The sequence below is a fragment of the Apodemus sylvaticus genome, chromosome X (assembly GCF_947179515.1).
Source record: "Apodemus sylvaticus chromosome X, mApoSyl1.1, whole genome shotgun sequence".
Lineage (NCBI taxonomy): Eukaryota > Metazoa > Chordata > Mammalia > Rodentia > Muridae > Apodemus > Apodemus sylvaticus.
In genome coordinates, this window is record NC_067495.1 from 39214035 (window position 1) to 39234878 (window position 20844).

General features: G+C 38.4%; 1 protein-coding gene across 2 annotated transcripts in view; it reads right to left on the reverse strand.

Annotated features, from left to right (window-relative positions):
* Prrg1 (proline rich and Gla domain 1) overlaps positions 1-20844 on the reverse strand; it is a 124762-nt gene that overhangs the window by 14878 nt on the left and 89040 nt on the right. The window lies entirely within an intron of this gene.

Genomic DNA, 20844 nt, shown 5'->3' on the forward strand with positions numbered 1-20844 from the left:
TTCAGTGATTGGTCAAGTGTATGCATGAGGCCATGACTATATAAATCATTTGGGCAGTGTTATTTTTTAGCATCTTAAGTTATCTTAAAGTGTATCCATGGGACAATCAGCATGATAAAGATTACTTCACAAACCCAAGGTATACTCATTACAAAGTAACTTGTCAAGATGTAGATTCTAATTTAGGAAAATGGGGTTTTAAAATTTGCATTACAAAATAGCTTTGAGGCCAGATGGCTAATGCTATGCCACAGACCACTCTGATTCACATGGTTTTCAATGCCTGCAAACTAATGCCTTAGCCCAGAGGCTAAGACATTTAGTCTGATAGAGACCTAGATGATATTTGTAAAGCTCTTTGGTGACTCATACTACAGAATAGCTTGAAATCTCAATGTCAAAGCTCACAGTAAATTATCAACTTTACTTATGATGATGTTAGTAAAATTTTCCCCCTTGCTTTTTGAGACAGGGTTTCTGTGTAGCCCTGGCTTTTCCTAGAACTCAGACATCGGCCTGCCTCCCAAGTGCTGGTATTAAAGGTGTGCTACAATACAGTCTACCTGATATTAGCAGGTGGCCTCTTTTGTTCATTTATTTCACAACCACGACCATCTACTCTTGTCTGTTATAAGCACAAATACCTGGGAGACCAGGGTTAACAGTACAACTTTTTGCTCTTTTATTTAAGAAGTGCAAGGATGCCATTTATCTTTCTGACAAAACAACAGCTAAGAATTTTCTATTTTAAATGTACAGTGATCTTATTAGTTGTAATACAAGAGAGACATCCAGTGGCAAAATATACTCCATTCTCTAAAGTCTAAGTACCAGAAAGAAATCTAGAACTAGATATAAAATGACACTGGCTGTCATGGTGATTGACATATAATATATGAAGTACAGTGTGTTATGTACTAGATGATTTATATACATAATCTTCACAATGAAAAGGTATTCTTTTGTTATACTTATCTTACATAAGAGGAAAATAGAGGCAGAGACTTAAAGAAATTACATAAGATTATTTAAGACAAGTAGCTAAAGTGAGACTTTCTAGGAATCTATGGATAAAAGACCACAATAGCAAAATGTTCCTCTAAAACACAGAAACAAGAATCATTCACAATGAACTGAGTTTTATAATATACAAAAATGATTGTTTCTCATTTGTAGGAGAGAACAGTGTATTGACAATTGCATATGGAGGGACAAAACATAAGTATGAATATGAAATAGGCTCAGGTTCATATAGTAGAGATATGGTTGACAGCTTCTAGAAAGTGGTTGGATCCTGAGGGCTCTGTCCTAATCCTTTGTCACTAATTCAAAATATAATGATATTATTGGGAATTGATAAAAGATAGGTGGGTCGAGCCCAGTTGTGGGAAATATGTTACAAATGGGATGTCCTGGAAAACTTTAGCTTGTTCCTAGGTCCTTTTCTCTCTCTGCCCTCCAGGTAGCCATAATGTAAGCAGATAGCTGCCATGCCTTTTTACCTTGACATTTGCCTCACCTTAGGCCAACTTGTGAAGTAAGCTAAAAATGAAAGCCAAAACAAATTCTTTGTCCTGGAAATTGTTTCATTTATTGCCTCATAATAGTGTTAGGTCTTGGGCCTCCAGTCTCTTGAGGGTTAGGTGCATCATCTTTGAATGAACACAGACCTAGCAGTCCTCTACTCTATGTGTGTTGGGGCCCTCATATCAGCTGGTGTGTGCTGCCTGGTTGGTGGTCCAGTGTTTGAGAGATCTTGGGGTCCAGATTGAGACTGCTGGTCCTCCTACAGGGTTACCTTTCCTCCTTAGCTTCTCTCACCATTTACCTAATTCAACCACAGAGGTCAGCAGCTTCTGCCCATTGGTTGGGTGCAAATATCTGCATCTGACTCTCCACTGCTTGTTGGGTCTTTTGGAGTGCTGTCATGTTAGGCCCCTTTTTGTGAGCACTACATAGCCTCAGTAATAGTGTCAGGTCTTGGGGACTCCCTTTGAGCTGGATCCCACGTTGGGCCTGTCGCCGGACCTTCTTTTCCTCAGGCTCCTCTCCATTCTTTCTGCTGGCCCTCAGGGCTTCAGTCCTTTTCCCTCACCCAATACCAGATCAGGTTCCCCTCTCCCCTCCGGTCACTCACCCCAGCCAAGTCTACTTTCCTTCCCTTCCTCGACACTTGTGGGACCGAGCCATCCTCACTTGGGCATGTCAACTTGTTGAATTTTTTTGAGTCTGTGGACTGTATCTTGGGTACTCTGTACTTCTTTTTTCTTGGCTAACATCCATTTATTAGTGAGTGCATACCACACATGTCCACAAATAGGGACCTAGCATGGTGGCACTCCTGAAGACCCATCAGGCAGCTGAAAGAGTCAGATGAGGATGTTTGTGCCCAACCAATGGACAGATGTGTCTGACCCCTGTTGTTGAATTAGAGAAGGCTGGAAGAGGCTGAGGAGAAGGACAATCCTGTAGGACTAGTAATTTCAATTAAATGACCCCCTACCCGAGGATCTCTCAAACACCAGACCACCAACCAGGCAGCATACACCAGCTGATATGAGGCCCCCAGCCCACACTGAGTAGAGGACTGCCTGGTCTGTGTTCATTCAGAGATGATGAACCTATCCCTCAAGAGACTGGTGGCGCCAGGGAGTTTAGAGGTCAGGTGGGGTGGGGAATGGGGTCATCCATGTGGAGACAGGGGAGCGGGGAGAAGGTATAGGATGTGGAACAGTTAGAGGGTGGATGGGGGTAGGGGGCATAAAATATGGAGTGTAAAAAAATTAATTAATTAATTAATTTAAAAAAATGAAAATTTGTTTTGTTCAGTATTTAGTCACAGAATTGAAAAGTCTAGACAGAGGTTCTTAATCAGCTAATGAATGATAGTAAGGAGAATATGTTAGACTGGGGATGGCAAAGGACAAAGAACACTTTATGGAAACTTGATTAATATGACTAGAGGGATGGTTCAGCAGTTAAGGGCATTAACTGCTCTTTTAATGAACTCAAGGTTAATCCCCAGTACCCAACATTACAGCAGGTTACAACACCCATAATTCCAGTTTCAGAGTATCCCATACCTTCTTCTTGCTTTCTTGGGTACCACATGTCCATGGAACAAAGATATATGCAGCCAAACTATTCATACACATAAAGACTGATAACAAAAATTATTTTTTTGATTATTTTTGTTTTTGTCTTTGGTGTTTTCCAAGACAAGGTTTCTCTGTGTAGCCCTGGATGTCCTGGAACTCACTCAGTAGACCAGGCTGGCCTCGAACTCAGAAATCCACCTGTCTCTGCCTCCCAAGTGCTGGGATTAAAGGCATGCGCCACCACTACCTGACTTAACAAAAATTGTTGAAACAGACAAGATGTCTATCAATAGGTGAATGGATACTGAAAATATGGTACATATAAAAATAGTATTCAGCTATAAAGAAAAAATGAAATCATGAATTTCGCAGGAAAATAAATGGACCTGGAAAGTACATTAAGCAAGATTAGCCATACTCAAGGAAAAAAAAAAAAAAAAAAAAAAAAAAAAAAAAAAAGAAAAAGGTATATATTTATCTCATATGCAAATGGTAGCCTTATAATATATACATGTATGCATATAAATAAGTCTAAGGGGTGGGTAAAGCAACAAACAAAACACATACAGAGAAAGAAGATCAGGAGAGAGTAATAGTAAATAATGATGAAAGACATGGGCAAAAGGATACATAGAACAAGAAAGAAGAAAGGAGAGGACAGGTGAGGGCTGCAAGAGAAGGAGGGCTATCAGAGGAAATGTGGGGATGCAAATCAAACATGCATTGTTCAAAACTGTCATTTGCTCAAAACTATCATAATGATATTTAACACTATATATATTAATGCGAAAAAAAGGGCAAGAATCTGGGGAAAGGACTTGCAGGGAGGGAACAGGTAAAAGGAATGGGAGGGATATAAGAGAGTGACAATGACAGGGACATAAGAGAGTGAGGGTGATGATAAGTTACTTAATATAAGCCTAAAATTGTCAAAGAATGAATTTAATAAATTTAAAAGAATCATCACATTTACTGTGTTAGTCACTTCTCTATTGGTATGCTAAGATAACATAACCAAGGCAACTTACAGAAAAATGTTTGTTGGGGGCTTACAGTTTCTGAGGGTGAGTCCATGATTGTAACAGCATGGCAGCAGGCAAGCAGGCAGAGCTCTAAGCTTACATCCTGATCCACAAGCATGAGGTGTGAGTGTGTGTGTGTATGTGTGTGTGTGCGCGCACACAAACACATGCAAGTGCCCTGCCCCAGCCTTGATTTGGCAAAAACCCCAGATGGTTTTTGCACCTTGCTGGAGCCAGCTTCTGGCCTCACCACATTTGCATTTCCCTGCTAGAGCTTTGAGGAAATGACTGCTTACTTTGCAAAAGAATCCAGGAGAAACAAAGCAACAAAACTCTGCTGAAACTAAGGATGGTTCTTTGCCTATATAAACTCAGAACTGAAAAGTAAACTTTGAGCCTTGATCAGAAGGCTCAGTGCAGCAGTGTAGGGGAATACCAGGACAGGGAAGTAGGAAGGGTGGATTGGGGAACAGGGGGCTTATGGGACTTTCAGGGAGGGGGTATCCAGGAAAGGGAAAATCACTTTAAATGTAAATAAAGAATATATTGAATAAAAAAACAAACAAAAACAAATGGTGATACTTTGACTTCTTCCTTTTCACTGCATGTCCCATTGATCTCCTTTGGTTGTCTTATTGCCTTGGCTAGAACTTCAAGTTTTGTGTTGAATATATGTGAACAGAGCAGGCAGCTTTGTCTTGTTCCTGGTTTTAGTGAAATTGCTTTGAATTTCTCTCCTTTTAAGTTGATGTTGGCTATAGGCTTTCTTTAATTGCCTTTATTATGTATAGGTATGTCACTTGTATCCCTAATATCTCTAGGACTTTTATCATGAAAAGGTATTGCATTTTGTCAAATTTTTCAGCATTCAATGGAATGATCATGCATTTTTTCCTTTTCAGTTCATTTGTATGATGAATTACATTTATTGATTTTTGTATCTTGAACCATTCCTTCTTCTCTGGGATGAAGACCACTTGATCATAGTAGATGATCATTTTGGTGTGTTCTTAGATTGAGTTTGTAAGTATTTTGCTGAGTATTTCAGCATCCATGTTCATAAGGGAAACTGGTCTGTAAATCTCATTATTTGTTGATTCCTTGTGTGATTTGTGTATCAGAACCTTGTAAAATGAATTTGGCAATGTTCTTTTGTTTCTATTTGATGAAATAATTTGAAGAGTACAGGTGTTAACTCAGCTTTGAAGGTCTGATGGAATTCTGCACTAAAACTTTCTGGCCCTGGGATTCTACTCTATTTTACTTTTTTAGAGGTTGGGAAATTTTTAATGACTGCTTATATTTTACTGAGAATTATAAGTCTATTTAAATTGTTTATCTGATCTTGAGTTAACTTTGGTAAATGGTACCTGTTGAAAAAAATGACCCAGTTCTTTTAGCTTTCCAATTTGGAGGGGTACAGGTTTTTAAATGATGTCTTTATGATTCTCTGGATTTCCTCAGTGTCTATGTTTCTTTTACAAGTCTGATTTTAATTTGGATATTCTCTCTCCATCTTTTAGTTAGTTTGGACACTGTGGATGAATATCATAGCAAATTCTAGAATAAGGTAATGGTTAAGGTAAGAAGAATATCTTTTTTGGGTGCTTCCTCTAAATGAGCAGTTGCTTGGCCATACTTGCCATGTTCTGTTTTCTTTCTGGTGAGCATTCTCAAATGCCTATTTAAAAACCTGATAATCCATCTTGGCTCCTATTGAAAGAGAGTGCATGTTCATTGTCTCCAACTCTACCATAATATTCCTATCTTTATGTGTAATAGGAATACAAAATTTTATAAAACATATTTTATTCACTCTTTTAGCCCAGGTGTGCCCCTTGCAAGCATCTTCAAGTTAGCGACAGCATCATCAATAGTTAAACTGCAAAGTCTATAATTGTACCATCTCCTATTCATTACCACCAATTTGTGGACAAACCATGTTTACTTCTCCCATCCAGAATATGCCTATTTTTCTATAAATTCTCAGTTAGCACAGAAGTTCAAGCAACACTACTTTTTCACGTGGACTAGACCCAGTGACTGATGGCTATTAACATGACTGAATAAAGAAAAGGCTACAAATTAGGTAAAGTCCAGTTCTGGATATATCTGTGAGAATGACTCCAAAGGTGATTGGCAAGAAAGTAAGCACACAAGGTGAAAATTAGGTCATTTAAATATGAGAAGTACAATCTATTAGCAAGGACATATATTCAAGTGCTAATACATATATAATAAATTTTAATTATAAAGACAAAAGAGGAAGCTAACAAGTCTGTACAAACTTTACTTTCTTAAAATGCTTATTGTCTTGCTGCAATGATGGTCTACTTGCATCAGACACTAGATTCTTTACCCCCTACATTCCTATTTATATGTTCAGGCTAGTTATGGAAGTTTAGCTGATCCTCTTTTATAGGTTTCTGACTTCTTGGACTGAGTTACCAAGGCTGATCAGTCTGTACACAGACATTGTAGCAAAATCCAGCCTTTTAAAAATAAATTTATAATTTATTCCCTCTCATAATTATGTAACTGCAACTGTTCTCTACTTTAATCCTCCTCATCCTATACATTATTTAAAGCAGCCAGTTTACTGACTTAACATTTACTTAAAATTTATGCTTATATATTTAATGGCTTAAATAACAACCTTTTGCTTAACCTCATGATTTTTCAGCCCTTCTGAGGAAGTAAGATTTTTATGTTTCTTGGGGCAGGGGACAGTGTTATGATTTTAGTGGTATAAATATTGTATTTTTTAAGAAACAGTAACAGAAGCATTATGAAGGCACTATGTATGCCCTATTGATGACCATAATAAATTCACCCTTTGTTTTTGGAGAATTCAGGCTAAGTCTCAAATCCATTATTACCATGGCCCAGTGTGACCTGGTCACATACTTGTTTTGGCCACATACAATTTCATGACTTCTTTCTTGCTACCTAGAATTGAGAAATACTAATTTTCTCAAACTAAAAGTATTTAGGGAAAGTTAAAAAATTCTTTTAGTTTTGGAGGGTACCAGAGATTGAACCAAGGGACTCACATGGCAGGTGAACATTTGAAGCCTAAGGTTCTTTTTAAAAAGTCTTTGTTTCATTTCATTTGCTCTATTTTAAGTCCATAGATAATCTCTCAGTTATACATGTACTAGGCCCAGACAACAAGGCCAAGTTCAACTATCCAATCACATCCAATGTCCCTATCCACCCTATCCCATGCTCACAGGGCTTATAAGGTTAACCTGGTATCATAGGGACCACAGAATGCCTCCTTCCTTACCAATCCTTTAAAGATCCAGGCCATAAGAGGATGAAGCCGCAAATATTTGGAACTATTAGATACTAAGAGAATCTGACCTCATTCATTAAAGGTGAGAATTTTGCATAAATAAATCAAGTGGACACTTTTAATTTTGCTGAGAACAAAAGAACTTTATAGAAAACAGTTGAAACTGGAAAAGTAGTGAACTTGCTCTAAGGGCAACATGGGTCTCAGTCTGGTGATCCAGCGACAATCACCAGTCAATTCTTTGAGCTGTCGTCATCCAGGCAAAGCTTACTGAAAAGGTACTCAATAACGTCATCGTTCCCAGCCTCTACCTGGCGCAGGTTGGACAGACAGATAAACATCTCCTGCATGTCCTTTAAATGAGGCTTCAGACACTGGTGCTTCAGGAAGCTGCAAAGATGAGCATCTCCTTTGCTAAAAGCCAGCAGATACAAGTCCTGGAAACTTTCATTGACAGTCATCTCCAGGTGGAAGGCACATTCCATGGATGCGAGGCCATCAACCCATTCATCACTGTCTAGCTTTTCAATGTCACGGAAGGAGATGCGACCTCCTCGCTCATTCTGAAGCGTCAGTAATATCTCAGTAAGTGCTGACCATTTATGAGACTTACTCAGGAAGAAGCGGGTGAAGTGCTTCTGTTTCAAACCTCCGCGGTCACAGAAGGCAGCCATGGACAGGTAGATGTAGGAGACATAAAGCTGGAACTGAATGTGGTTGTTGAAGGCGGCTTCGCAGTCAGGATGGTAGTTCTGTCGCACTTGAGAGGATAAAGCAGCAGTCAGGGTGGCTGGCAAGAGCAGCAGCGGGTAGGCGATGCTCACACTGGAATTGCGGAGAGGGCAGCGACGGCGTTGGCGCAGACGTTGCCTACGCGGAAATCCCATTTTGGATGGATGTTGGGATAACCTGAGAATGAGGACTCCTGGCTTGTTTGAGTCAAATCTGAGGTAGAACAGGAAGTAATGGCAGCTGAGGCGAGAAGGAGAGGCAACACCGGAAGGAAGTAATGGTAACAGGCAGATCGGGAGGCGGGGATTGAGAGGGGGAGGCAACACCGGAAGGAAGTAATGGTAACAGGCAGATCAGATCGGGAGGTGGAGATTGAGAGGGGGAGGCAACACCGGAAGGAAGTAATGGTAGCAGGCAGATCGGGAGGCGGGGATTGAGAGGGGGAGGCAACACCGGAAGGAAGTAATGGTAGCAGGCAGATCGGGAGGCGGGGATTGAGAGGGGAAGGCAACACAGGAAGGAAGAATGGTGGCAGGAGGAGGGGGTCAAGGAGTGAGGAGCTGGAGGTGTGGGGGTGGGATTGGAGAAAGAGTCAGAGGTCTAACAGCTGGAAAAGTGGTCAACTGTCCATGTTGAGGCAGAAGGGTCAGAGATTAGGGCGTGAGTCCTACTTTCTGTATCAATAAATATATAGCATTATAAAAGTTATTGGGGCCAGAGAGATGATTCAGGTGAGGAGGGTGTCAGACAGTCTGAGATCAACTACCAGGACACAGATGAAAGGAAGAAATTGTTTTCTGACTTCTATCAGAGCTGTGAGCCATAGCACACAAAAACTCTAGCATAAGTGAGTTAATGCACATAAAAGCGTTACTTATTAAAAGTCATTTATAAATAAAGTACAATGGTGTTTAGTAAACCATCTGGATACCTCTCCACTTTCTTTTTTATTAATTATATGGATATGCATATTTTTGCCTATATGTAATTTTGCGCATCACATGTACACAATATACACAGAGGCCATCAGATATCCAGGAACAAGACTTAGGGATGTGATGTGTGCCACTCTGTTGGGTGCTGGGAATCAATCTAGGTCCTTGCCAAAAGTAGCAAGTGCTATTAACGATGAGCTATTGCTCCAGTCTCAAAGACCAACTTCAAAACATTTCTTAAATTTAGATTTATACAATGTATTATAAGTATTTATATAATATGTATGAATGTGTACTATGTACATGCCTGGTGGGAGTGAGAGACTGTCAGATGGTGTGGAACTGGAGTTCACCACTATGGAATGCCTCTAAAAGAGGTCAAGAATCAGGGTCAGGTGGAGGCAGGTAAGCCCTGAGTTGCCTCAGCTTTCTATAAGACTTCACAGTCTTCCCATTATTAATTTTAATTTTATAATATTTGTATCATGTAAGTCCTCTTTCTTCTTTATTGATCATTATCATAGGCAGTTTTCATATTAACTGTTGTCCTAACAATTATAAGAACATGAAATGGAAGTTTTTGAATGTTCTCTTCTGTTTTCTGTGTTTTGTCTGTTTTTCCAGCAGTATTAATTCTATTTGTTAATTAGGGTATCTTTTTCACTCTCAGGTAAGTGAGTACAACTAGTCAGTACAAAATGTACAATTTCTTCATACAAAATTGTGGTCTGATAGTGGTATCCTTTCATAAACTTGTGTAATTTTTCTGTGTGTATAGAGATTTTCATATATTGAGCCACAATTCCATTATAATTTTAAACATTTGTGGAAGTGCATGTTATTTCTTAAATCCATGATAGATGCTTTAAAAGCCACAGGGGTCTCCTATCAATCACATGCCAATTGCTTATATGATCATAATGAGATGGAATATGAAAAGAAAGTAATAATACATAAGTATAGGAAAAACTTTAGCCTATATTTTATAAAAGCATATTCTCAAGCTCAAATGGAATGTTTACCAAAAGTCCTTTTTTGAGTAATAACTGAGCCTCCAAATGATTGAATGAATAACCCCAAAAAGATTCAAATTGTATAACACTAGAAAGGGAAATATAACATCAAAAAATAGAAAATTAAAATTCTACTTTAAGTACCAAATCAATACACATCTAAATCAAGCCAAAAAAGGAAAATGTCTTTTTAAAGGGGCAGCATTCAGTGAAATATAGACAAAATAAAACTCCAAAATTTTGATATTAAATATAGAAAAATCGAGCCCATTTTTATGAGTAAAAATATATCTAATTAGTAGCATAGAACATAACTAGATTAGGGAATATTCTTTTCTTTTTTTATATACTCTTAATGTATCTTTTTTTTCTTTTTTTTTCTTCAATATATTTTTATTTACATTTCAAATGATTTCCCCTCTTCTAGACCCCCACTCCCTGAAAGTTCCATCAGCCCCCTTCCCCCCCCCCCTGTTTCCCATCCACCCCTTCCCACTTCCCTGTTCGGGTTTTGCCCTATACTGCTTTACTGAGTCTTTCCAGAACAAGGGGCCACTCCTCCATTCTTCTTGTACCTCATTTGATGTGTGGATTATGTTTTGGGTATTCCAGTTTTCTAGGTTAATATCCACTTGTTAGTGAGTGCATACCATGATTCATCTTTTGAGTCTGGGTTACCTCACTTAGTATGATGTTCTCTAACTATTGCTCTGTAGTATTGCTTGAGGTCAGGGATACTGATTCCCCCAGAATTTCTTTTGTTGTTGAGAATAGTTTTATCTATCCTGGGTTTTTTGTTATTCCAGATGAATTTGAGGATTGCTCTTTCTAACTCTGTGAAGAATTGAGTTGGGATTTTGATGGGTATTGCATTGAATCTGTATATTGCTTTTGGCAAAATGGCCATTTTAACTATATTAATCCTGCAGATCCATGAGCATGGGAGGTTTTCCCATTTTTTGACGTCTTCTTCCATTTCCTTCTTCATAGTCTTGAAGTTCTTGTCATACGTATCTTTCACATGTTTGGTAAGTGTCACCCCAAGGTACTTTATACTGTTTGTGGCTATTGTGAAGGGGGTCATTTCCCTAATTTCTTTCTTAGCCTGCTTATCCTTTGAGTATAAGAAGGCCACTGATTTGCTTGAGTTGATTTTATAACCTGCCAGTTTGCTGAAGTTGTTTATCAGCTGTAGGAGTTCTCTATTGGAGTTTTTTGGGTCACTTAGGTAGACTATCATATCATATGCAAATAATGATAGTTTGACTTCTTCCTTTCCAATTTGTATCCTTTTGACCTCCTTATGTTGTCAAATTGCCCGAGCTAGTACCTCAAGTACAATATTGAAAAGCTAAGGAGAAAGGGGACAGCCCTGTCTGGTCCCTGATTTTAGTGGGATTGCTTCAAGTTTCTCTCCATTTAGTTTAATGCTGGCTACCGGTTTGCTGTATATTGCTTTTACTATGTTTAGGTATGGCCCTTGAATTCCTGTTCTTTCCAAGATTTTAAGCATGAAAGGATGCTGAATTTTGTCAAATGCTTTTTCAGCATCCAATGAAATGGCCATGTGGTTTTTTTTCTTTGAGTTTGTTTATGTAGTGGATTGCATTGATGGATTTCCGTATATTGAACCAACCCTGCATCCCTGGGATAAAGCCTACTTGATCATGGTGGATGATCGTTTTGATGTGTTCTTGTATTCGGTTGGTAAGGATTTTATTGAGTATTTTTGCATCGATGTTCATAAGGGAAATTGGTCTGAAGATCTCTTTCTTTGTTGGATCTTTGTGTGGTTTTGGTATCAGCGTAATTGTGGCTTTGTAGAAGGAATTGGGTAGTGTTCCTTCTGTTTCTATTTTGTGGAATAGTTTGCAGAGTATTGGTGTTAGGTCTTCTTTGAAGGTCTGATAGAATTCTGCACTCAAACCATCTGGTCCTGTGCTTTTTTTGGTTGGAAGACTTTCTATGACTCCTTCTATTTCTTTAGGGGTTATGGGACTGTTTAGATGATCTATTTGGTCCTGATTTAATTTTGCTATTTGGTATCTGTCAAGGAAATTTTCCATTTCCTCCAGATTCTCCAGTTGTGTTGAGTATAGGCTTTTGTAGTAGGATCTGATGATTTTTTGGATTTCCTCAGTTTCTGTTGTTATATCTCCCTTTTCATTTCTAATTTTGTTAATTTCGATACTTTCTCTCTCTGCCCTTTGGTCAGTCTGGCTAAGGGTTTATCTATCTTGTTGATTTTCTCAAAGAACCAGCTCCTGGATTCGTTGATTCTTTGTATGGTTCTCTTTGTTTCCACTTGATTGATTTCAGCCCTGAGTTTGATGATTTCCTGTCTTCTACTCCTCCTGGGAGAATTGGCTTCTTTTTGTTTCAGGGCTTTCAGGTGTGTCGTTAAGCTGCTAGTGTGTGCTCTTTCCATTTTCTTTTTGGAGGCACTCAGGGCTATGAGTTTTCCTCTTAGCACTGCTTTCATCGTATCCCAAAGATTTGGGTATGTTGTGCCTTCATTTTCATTAAATTCTAAAAAGTCTCTGATTTCTTTCTTTATTTCTTCTTTGGCCAAGGTGTCATTGAGTAGAGTATTGTTCAGTTTCCATGTGTATGTGGGCTTTCTTTTGATTTTGTTGCTATTGAAGACTACTCTTACACCATAGTGATCTGATAGGAGGCATGGGATTATTTCGATCTTCTTATATTTGTTGCTGTCTGTCTTATGACCAATTATATGGTCGATTTTGGAGAAGGTACCATGAGGTGCTGAGAAAAAGGTATATTCTTTTGCTTTAGGGTGAAATGTTCTATAAATATCTGTCAAATCCAATTGGTCCAAAGCTTCAATTAGTTTTACTGTGTCCCTGTTTAGTTTCTGTTTTCCTGATCAGTCCATTGAGGAGAGTGGAGTGTTGAAGTCCCCCACAATTATTGTGGTACGTGAAATGTGCGCTTTGAGCTTTAGTAAAGTTTCTTTTATGAATGAGGGTGCCCTTGCATTTGGCGCAAAGATGTTCAGAATTGAAAGTTCTTCTTGGTGGATTTTTCCTTTGACCAGCAAGAAGTGTCCCTCAGTGTCTCTTTTGATTACTTTAAGTTGAAAGTCAATTTTATGTGATATTAGAATGGCTACTCCAGCTCATTTCCCGAGACCATTGGCTTGTAAAATTGTCTTCCAGCTTTTACTCTAAGGTAGCTTTTGTCTTGGAAATTTAGGTGTGTTTCCTGTATGCAGCAAAATGTAGGGTCCTTTTTACTTATCCAGTCTGTTAGTCTATGTCTTTTTATTGGGGAATTGAGTCCATTGATATTAAGAGATATTAAGGAATAGTGAATATTACTTCCTGTCATTTTTGATGTTATTTTTATATTTGAGTGGTTGTCTTCTTTTGGGTTTGATGAAGGAAGGTTACTATCATGCTTTTTCCAGGGTGTAGTTTCCCTCCTTGTATTGGAGTTTTCCTCCTATTATTCTTTGCAGAGCTGGGTTTGTGGAAAGATATTGTGTAAATTTGGTTTTGTCATGGAATGTCTTGGTTTCTCCATCTGTTGTGATTGAGAGTTTTGCTGGGTATAGTAGTCTTGGCTGGCATTTGTGTTCTCTTAGAGTCTGCATGAGATCTGTGCAGGATCTTCTAGCTTTTATGGTCTCTGGTGAGAAGTCTGGTGTGATTCTGATAGGTCTTCCTTTATATGTTACTTGCCCTTTTTCTCTTACTGCCCTAAGTATTCTCTCTTTGTTTAGTACATTTGGGGGTTTGATTATTATGTGACAGGAGGTATTGCTGTTCTGGTCCAGTCTGGAGTTCTGTAGGATTCTTGTATATTCATGGGCATCTCTCTCTTTAGGTTATGGAAGTTTTCTTCCATAATTTTGTTGAAGATATTTGCTGGCCCTTTAAGTTGTAAATCTTCACTCTCAGCTATGCCTCTAATCCTTAGGTTTGGTCTTCTCATTGTGTCCTGGATTTCCTGGATGTTCTGGGTTACAACCTTTTTGCATTTTGCATTTTCTTTGACAGCTGAGTCAATGGTTTCTATGGTATCTTCAGCATCTGAGATTCTTTCTTCCATCTCTTGTATTCTGTTGTTTATATTTGCATCTATGGCCCCTGATTTCTTCTCAAGGTTTTCTATCTCCAAAGTTGTCTCCCTTTGTGATTTCTTAGTTGTTTCTACTTCTGTTTTTAGATCCAGAATGGTTTTGCTCAGATCCATCATTTGTTTGTGTTTTCCTGTAATTCTTTAAGAGACTTTTGTGTTTCCTCTTTCATGACTTCTGCCTGTTGACTCAAGTTCTCCTGCATTTCTTTAAGGTTTTTTTTTTTTTTTTTTTTTTTTTTTTTTGCCTTTCTTCTTTATTGTCTTCTATCTCTTGAGCCTTATTTTCCTGCATTTCTTTAAGTGATTTTTGTGTTTCCTTTATACGGTTTCTAGCTTATTCATGTTCCCCTGTATTTTTTTAAGAGATTCATTTATGTCCTTTTTGTGTTCTTCTAGCAGCATCATGACCAGTGATTTTAAATCCATATCTTGTTTCTCTGGTGTGTTGGCATAACCAGGACTTGCTGATGTTGGAGAGTTTGGTTCAGATGCTGCCATATTGCCTAGATTTCTGTTAGTAGTGTTCCTGCATTTGCCCTTTGCCATCTTGTTCTCTGGAGTTGGTTGGTCTTGTCTCTGGCTGGTGTTTGAGCCTCCTGAGGTGCTCTGGGGCTATTTCTGCAACACTGGATGGCTGGGTTTCCCCTGTTGCAGATTGCTGATGTGCTGTCCTCCTCTTGGGTGTCCTTGCAGCCCTAGTGTGCTTTGCCACAGATTGTGTATGTGAACCAGATGGTGCCTGTTTGCTCCTTCAAGGAGTGCTGAGGGTGTATGCTGCTGGGACCTTTTCTGTGTGCTGATCACTCTGCTGGGCCGCCGATCTCGCAACTGGGTTGGTGCACACAGGCTAGTTTTGCTGCTCAGGCCCTGAGTCTAGGCAATAGCCTGGGAGGCCAAGGTCCGAGCAAAGTTCACCTTGGGCTATGACTGTTAATTGAGTCAGTCAACTGGCCAGGATGGTGGGCGTGCACGTGCGTGCTCCCTGAAAGTGCAGGGAGAGTCTGCTGGGCTAACAACCTCCTGTCCGGGTTGACACACAGATAGCCCACTGGGCAGCCCAGTTCTTGGGGTCAGTCCAGGGCCTGTTGGGGCCTAGACCCCCGCTACGTTAGTCTCAGGCTCTGTCTGTTAGCTGGCTTTGCCTGCTAGAGCTCTCTGGCGTCCTGTAGTCAAAATTGCGGAGTGCTTGTAGGGCCCGGGCAAAAATCCTCCTGGCTGTGTTGGCACCCCGATGGCCCCCCGAACAGCCCAGGTCCTGGTTGCAGGCCAACGCCCGTTGGGCATAGATACCGAGATGTTGGCCTGGGGTTATGTTTGCGTACTTTAGTCTGTCTGATCTCTTTGGAGTCCTAGAACCAAGATAGAGTGAGTCTCTCAAGACTGGCCGGAGGCAGAGTTCTGATGTGGCTTCTGTGCAGTGAAAGGCACTGTAAATCCGCTGCTGCTTGCAGCCCGGCTGGCCAGCGATGGCCAGTGGTCGTGGGCGCAGGGCCTGCCTGGACCCTGTTACCTTGGCTCCACTTCTGATGGCCCTTCAGCTGGACCAGCCACTGCTGCCGCCACTGACGCTGCTGCCGCCCAAAAAGGAATATTCTTTTCTATCTGTAGTAATACCTTCTTTCTCATTGCTGATATTGGTAATTTGTATTCACATGCTAGGCCCATACTACTAAAAATCTATTTTTGGGGATGTAATTGTAACTTTTATTTTTTTAATCTCATTTTACTTATCAGTACAAATTTTGTTGTTTTTTTTTTTTTTTTTTTTTTTGAGACATTGTCTCACTGAATAGACCTGAAACTCAGTATCTAGACCAGAAGGGCCTCAAACTTAGAGATCTGCCTGCTTCTGCCATCAAGTGCTGTGATTAAAGGTGTGCACCATTGTGTTCAGCTTGGATTATAATGCAATCTCTTTTCCAGAGCTAAAAAATAAAAAGGAATTTCTGTAGCTTGAAGGAAGTTCAATAACTAGATAAAAGTGGTTATCATTTTTCTGTTCCTTTACACAGTAATCTAGATATATAATGAAACTTCATTAATTTACATAATTTAAAAACAGCTCTCTCAAAAAGATGTCACCATCACACCTGGTAAGTGTCTATGTAACAGATCCGGTTGTCATTTCTCAGATATAAGGGAATCTCAACTTCTATATTTCTTTTGTGCTAGTTTTATTGGGTTTCTCTTTCTTCTAGACATCATACCTTGTTTTTGAATGTGTCATCTAACATAGTACATTGATTTTTGAGGAGTGGTATAGTAATCAAAAGCCAGAAGTTTCTTCAATTCCAGAAAAAAACCAAACACTAGTATTATTATTAGCATTCACAATACTGGTTTAAAGATGGAAAAATATTAACTTTGTCTATCCCAAAGGGTATTTATTCAAAAAGCATTGTAAAGAAATAAAAGTAAAAATAAAGATAATAACATTAAGATGTTACTGATCATTGTAGTGGTCTGACTGAGGAATCTGTAGTGGTCTCCCATAGGCTCATGTATTTAAACACTGTCCCCCATTTGGTGGCACATGTTTTGGGAGGTGGTATAACCTTGCTGGAGGAGGCATGTCACTGAATCAGATTTTGAGAGTCTGCATATTTTATGTTTTGGGTTATAATCTAACACTATATTATCTATCCTCTTGCTCCAAGTACTCAGCTTCAGCCACTGGGGCTCCTTAAAACTAACTGTCAAGTCCATTTATCATGTTTTTATCCTTTGCTTTGGTTTCATTTTTTTCTTTTGACATGTCCTTACTTTCTAATACTATAATAAGTGCTATCCCTATAATCAATAATTTCTTCAAAGAATTATGATTTCTTTTCCAGGCTGAGAATACATAGTGGCTCAATATAGAACAACTACCTGCCCTTCATTCAATTTTCAGCTCCACAGAGAGACACAAAAAGAATATAGAACTAAGCATCAGATAGGATTGTACCAGTTTGATAAAGTATTTCCAGATCCTTTAAAGTTTGAGGTCAATTATCCTAGAGTCAAGCAAAGTAAGCCTTCCATTATTTGTGAGGAAAAAAATGTTCTGAAACAATCACAAGAATTTTCTTCATAATAGTTCAATTTTAAAAAATTCCAGCACAGAGAGATTCTTTACACCCTAAATATCCAGGTAGAGACTGGAGAGATGGCTCAATCGGTAAAAGCATTAGCAGACCCTCTAAACCAAGCTTGGCCCTAGATTCTACCCACATAAAAAGCCATTTGTAATGGCACACATCTGTAACCCTAGCACTCCTATTGTAATAATGTAAGATGGAAGAGGGGGATGGCAGTATAGTGACAGCACAAAACAAAGTAAATAAAGGTGAGAACTCACTCCTCCAAATGTATCTTTTCTCTACAAACACACACACACACACACACACACACACACTTTCAGACAAAAAGGGGTGGGGGAAGTTATCAGGAAGAAATGAGTCCTAAATAAAATAGCTATAATTCATCAGCTGAAACGTGAATAAAATATATTTATTTTAGGATTTGTCTGTTATAGGTACCACCTCACACCCAAAAATGTTTGTATAATTGAAATTTATAAAGGTGAAATATTTAATTGAAAATACTACAGACAGTAGGTGGGTAGGTGGCAGAGTTGAGACACCAAATCAGATCTATCTCATTCTCTGATGTTTCAAAATAACATTCAGAGCTTTTTCTCCTTCTATCTTATTGAAATATAAAGGACAAAAATTCTACATATTTAAGATGAAATAGAATATGGCTTAGTAGAGCACTTGCCTAGTGTGAAGCCACTAAATTTAACCCTTAGTGCCATGCATAAACATAATGCTGTGAATTTCAGGTTGGAATGTAGGTCAGTGGTAAAATGGTGACCTAGCATTGAAAGTCTCTAGATTAGGCCCACATTTCCCCTCCTCCAAACAAAATGTACTAAATTTTTACATGAATTTTCATGTCTAGTCAGTCACTTCTATCAGACTTCAACTTTTTATATATCCTATGTACGTTACATAGTAGTTATTTAGCAGGTAACATCCACATAAATCTGAACCACTTACATGGTGAAGGGAAGGACCACTAAGCATGTCCTTTTTCCCAATCTGTAATTAAACGTGTGCACTCAATTAGGTAGAGTTACACATAAATATTTCATGAATGCTACCTACTAAATTCACATAATCTATACTTGAGGATGATCAATATGTCACAAAATCTGTTTTAGGTAAGAAATTTTAATATGCAAAAATATAAGAAGTGTATGAGAAAGCAAATTTCAAAAGCTAATCTTTTTTTCCTGTTACTGTAGTACCTTCTTAGGATGTAACAAACATGTTTCTGAAATAGTTGCCTTGAAGCATTACTACTTTGACCTAAATGTCTTCCAGGAACACCCTATTATAAATGCCATCATTTTAATTATATAAATAATTATATAATTATTGCATGCCATTTGCAAGTGAAAAGCCCCAAGACTCAGTTGTATTAACTGTAAGAAAGCAGAGAAAGCTACTAAGTAATCACTAAGGAGATAGAGTCTTCGGAGATATAAGATTTCTTCTGTAGGGAAGTGCTAGTTCAGGGTGAAAACAACTGTACCCTCTAGGTGATTCTGAATTCTTTGGCTTTTACAGGGGAGATATGAAGCCTTGGCAGAGATGTGTGTTACTTTGTTTTATTTTTGAGAGTTGTTCTTACTAATATGGCCAGACTAACTTAGAACTCACTACATAGCTTAGGCTTAATTCATAATCTTATTACCTCCTGAGTATGAGTATCGCTTTTATAGGTATGAACTACTATGCATAGTAAAGAAAAGTTAAAATGTCATTCAAGCCTGCCATATTAAAGATTATGCATATATCACTTAGATGACTAAGTTGGTAAAAGTACCTGCCACCAAGCCTGATGACCTGCAGGCAAGCCCTAGTACTCACATGATGGAAAGAGAAAACTAACATGTGCAATTGTCCTCTGACCTACTGGCATGTACCCCTCCCTCTTCCTACAAAATAACTAAATCAATCAATAAATAAATAGGACAAAAAAAAAAAAGCTTTAGTACTCAAAGAAGTGGAGGTGGATCTTGGAAAAGCGTGGGAAGAGAGGGAATATGACAACATTGTATAAAATTCTCAAAGAATTAATAAATAAATGTAAATTTTAAATTATCTGGTAAGGATAAAAAATAGACTTAAGATGGTAGTAGTAATGTATTAATCATACATTCTGTTGCTCAGGAAAATACCTGAAAGAAACAGTTTAAAGGAATGGGATTAAATTTTGCTTATTGGTTAAGAGGTATCAAAGTATGGCTGGTAGGATATATTGGTTTGAGTCTGAGGCAAGCATGGTACTGGAAACTGTGGCAGTCTACTCACCTCATGGTGGTCAGACAGCAGAGACAAACAGGAGGAAGCATAAGTACCTTTCAAAGATACACCCCCAGTGATCTACTTTGTTTCCTGAGGCACTTCCTTCTAATGTTCCCAGTAGATGGGAACTAACCTTTCAATATGTGAGCCTGTAGAGTGACTTAGGAATCAAACCATAATAAATGGTTTTGCTATAAAGAGGCAACGAGTACATGGGTGAAGTTACTACTTACCAAGGCAAGAGCTGATTATTTGGGAAGGAGTGCAAACTGAAAAAAAATCCCAATAAAAATACTGATAAAATACTTTTCTTATGCTAGACCATTTAATACTAAAATTCCCATGACAAAGGTAGCCCATTGTTTCTTTTGTAGGTAAGAAATTTCACAGACTACTGTAGAATACCATAACAACATAGAACTACTTCTAATTTATATTAGAATATAAAACAAATCTTCTAAAAGCAGAAAGGATAAACTAGAACAGAAAAATCTAGAAACAGATGTAGTACATATGGAAACCAAGTATCTAATAAAGGATAACTAAGTGACTGTGAAGTGGGGCTGTTTGTTAAGTGGTGTTTGAACTACATAGCCATACAAAGAAAACTATACCTGTAATTCAGTACATATATGACACTAAACTACTACTTGTAAAACCAGTAAAGCTTATGAAGATCATAGCTTGTTAATTATAAACAGATTTTGTATTTTCTTTGAGCATGAGAATCTAGCAATTTCTTCTAGGTCCTGTCTCTCATTTTAAGTGCCTTCTTTACCAAAGAAAAGATCAAACCCTCCTTTAAAATGTGTATGTTCCTGTGGCAAAAAGAATGAATGCCCCTATAGCACGTGACATACCACCTATTTAGCATATAGTATTATATACTTGGTACTCAGGCATGGATCTTTACACAACAGCTAACTCTGGTGTTTTAATTTATAACTGTAGAGAAGACCTAGAAAATTTACATCCTTATTTCTGCTTCTACAACCCTGTTATCTTTGAATAGCCTAGAGTCAGAGTAAAGTGAAGTAAATCAGTTTTGTGAAAAGTGGAAGAGGAGACCAAAAGTACAGAGAACTAAAACAAAGTTAGTTTGTTGTTTTTGTTTTTGTTGTTGTTGTTCTATAGTTGGAACCTAGGGTCTCAAGCATACACGGAAGGCATCCTACCACTGATGGGGGCTATATACCCCCAGCCCAGGAGATATAAAACATAAAAACAGTAACTGTTCCCCATACCTTCTTTCATCCTCTTTCTATGATTAAGCATTGAGAAGTAA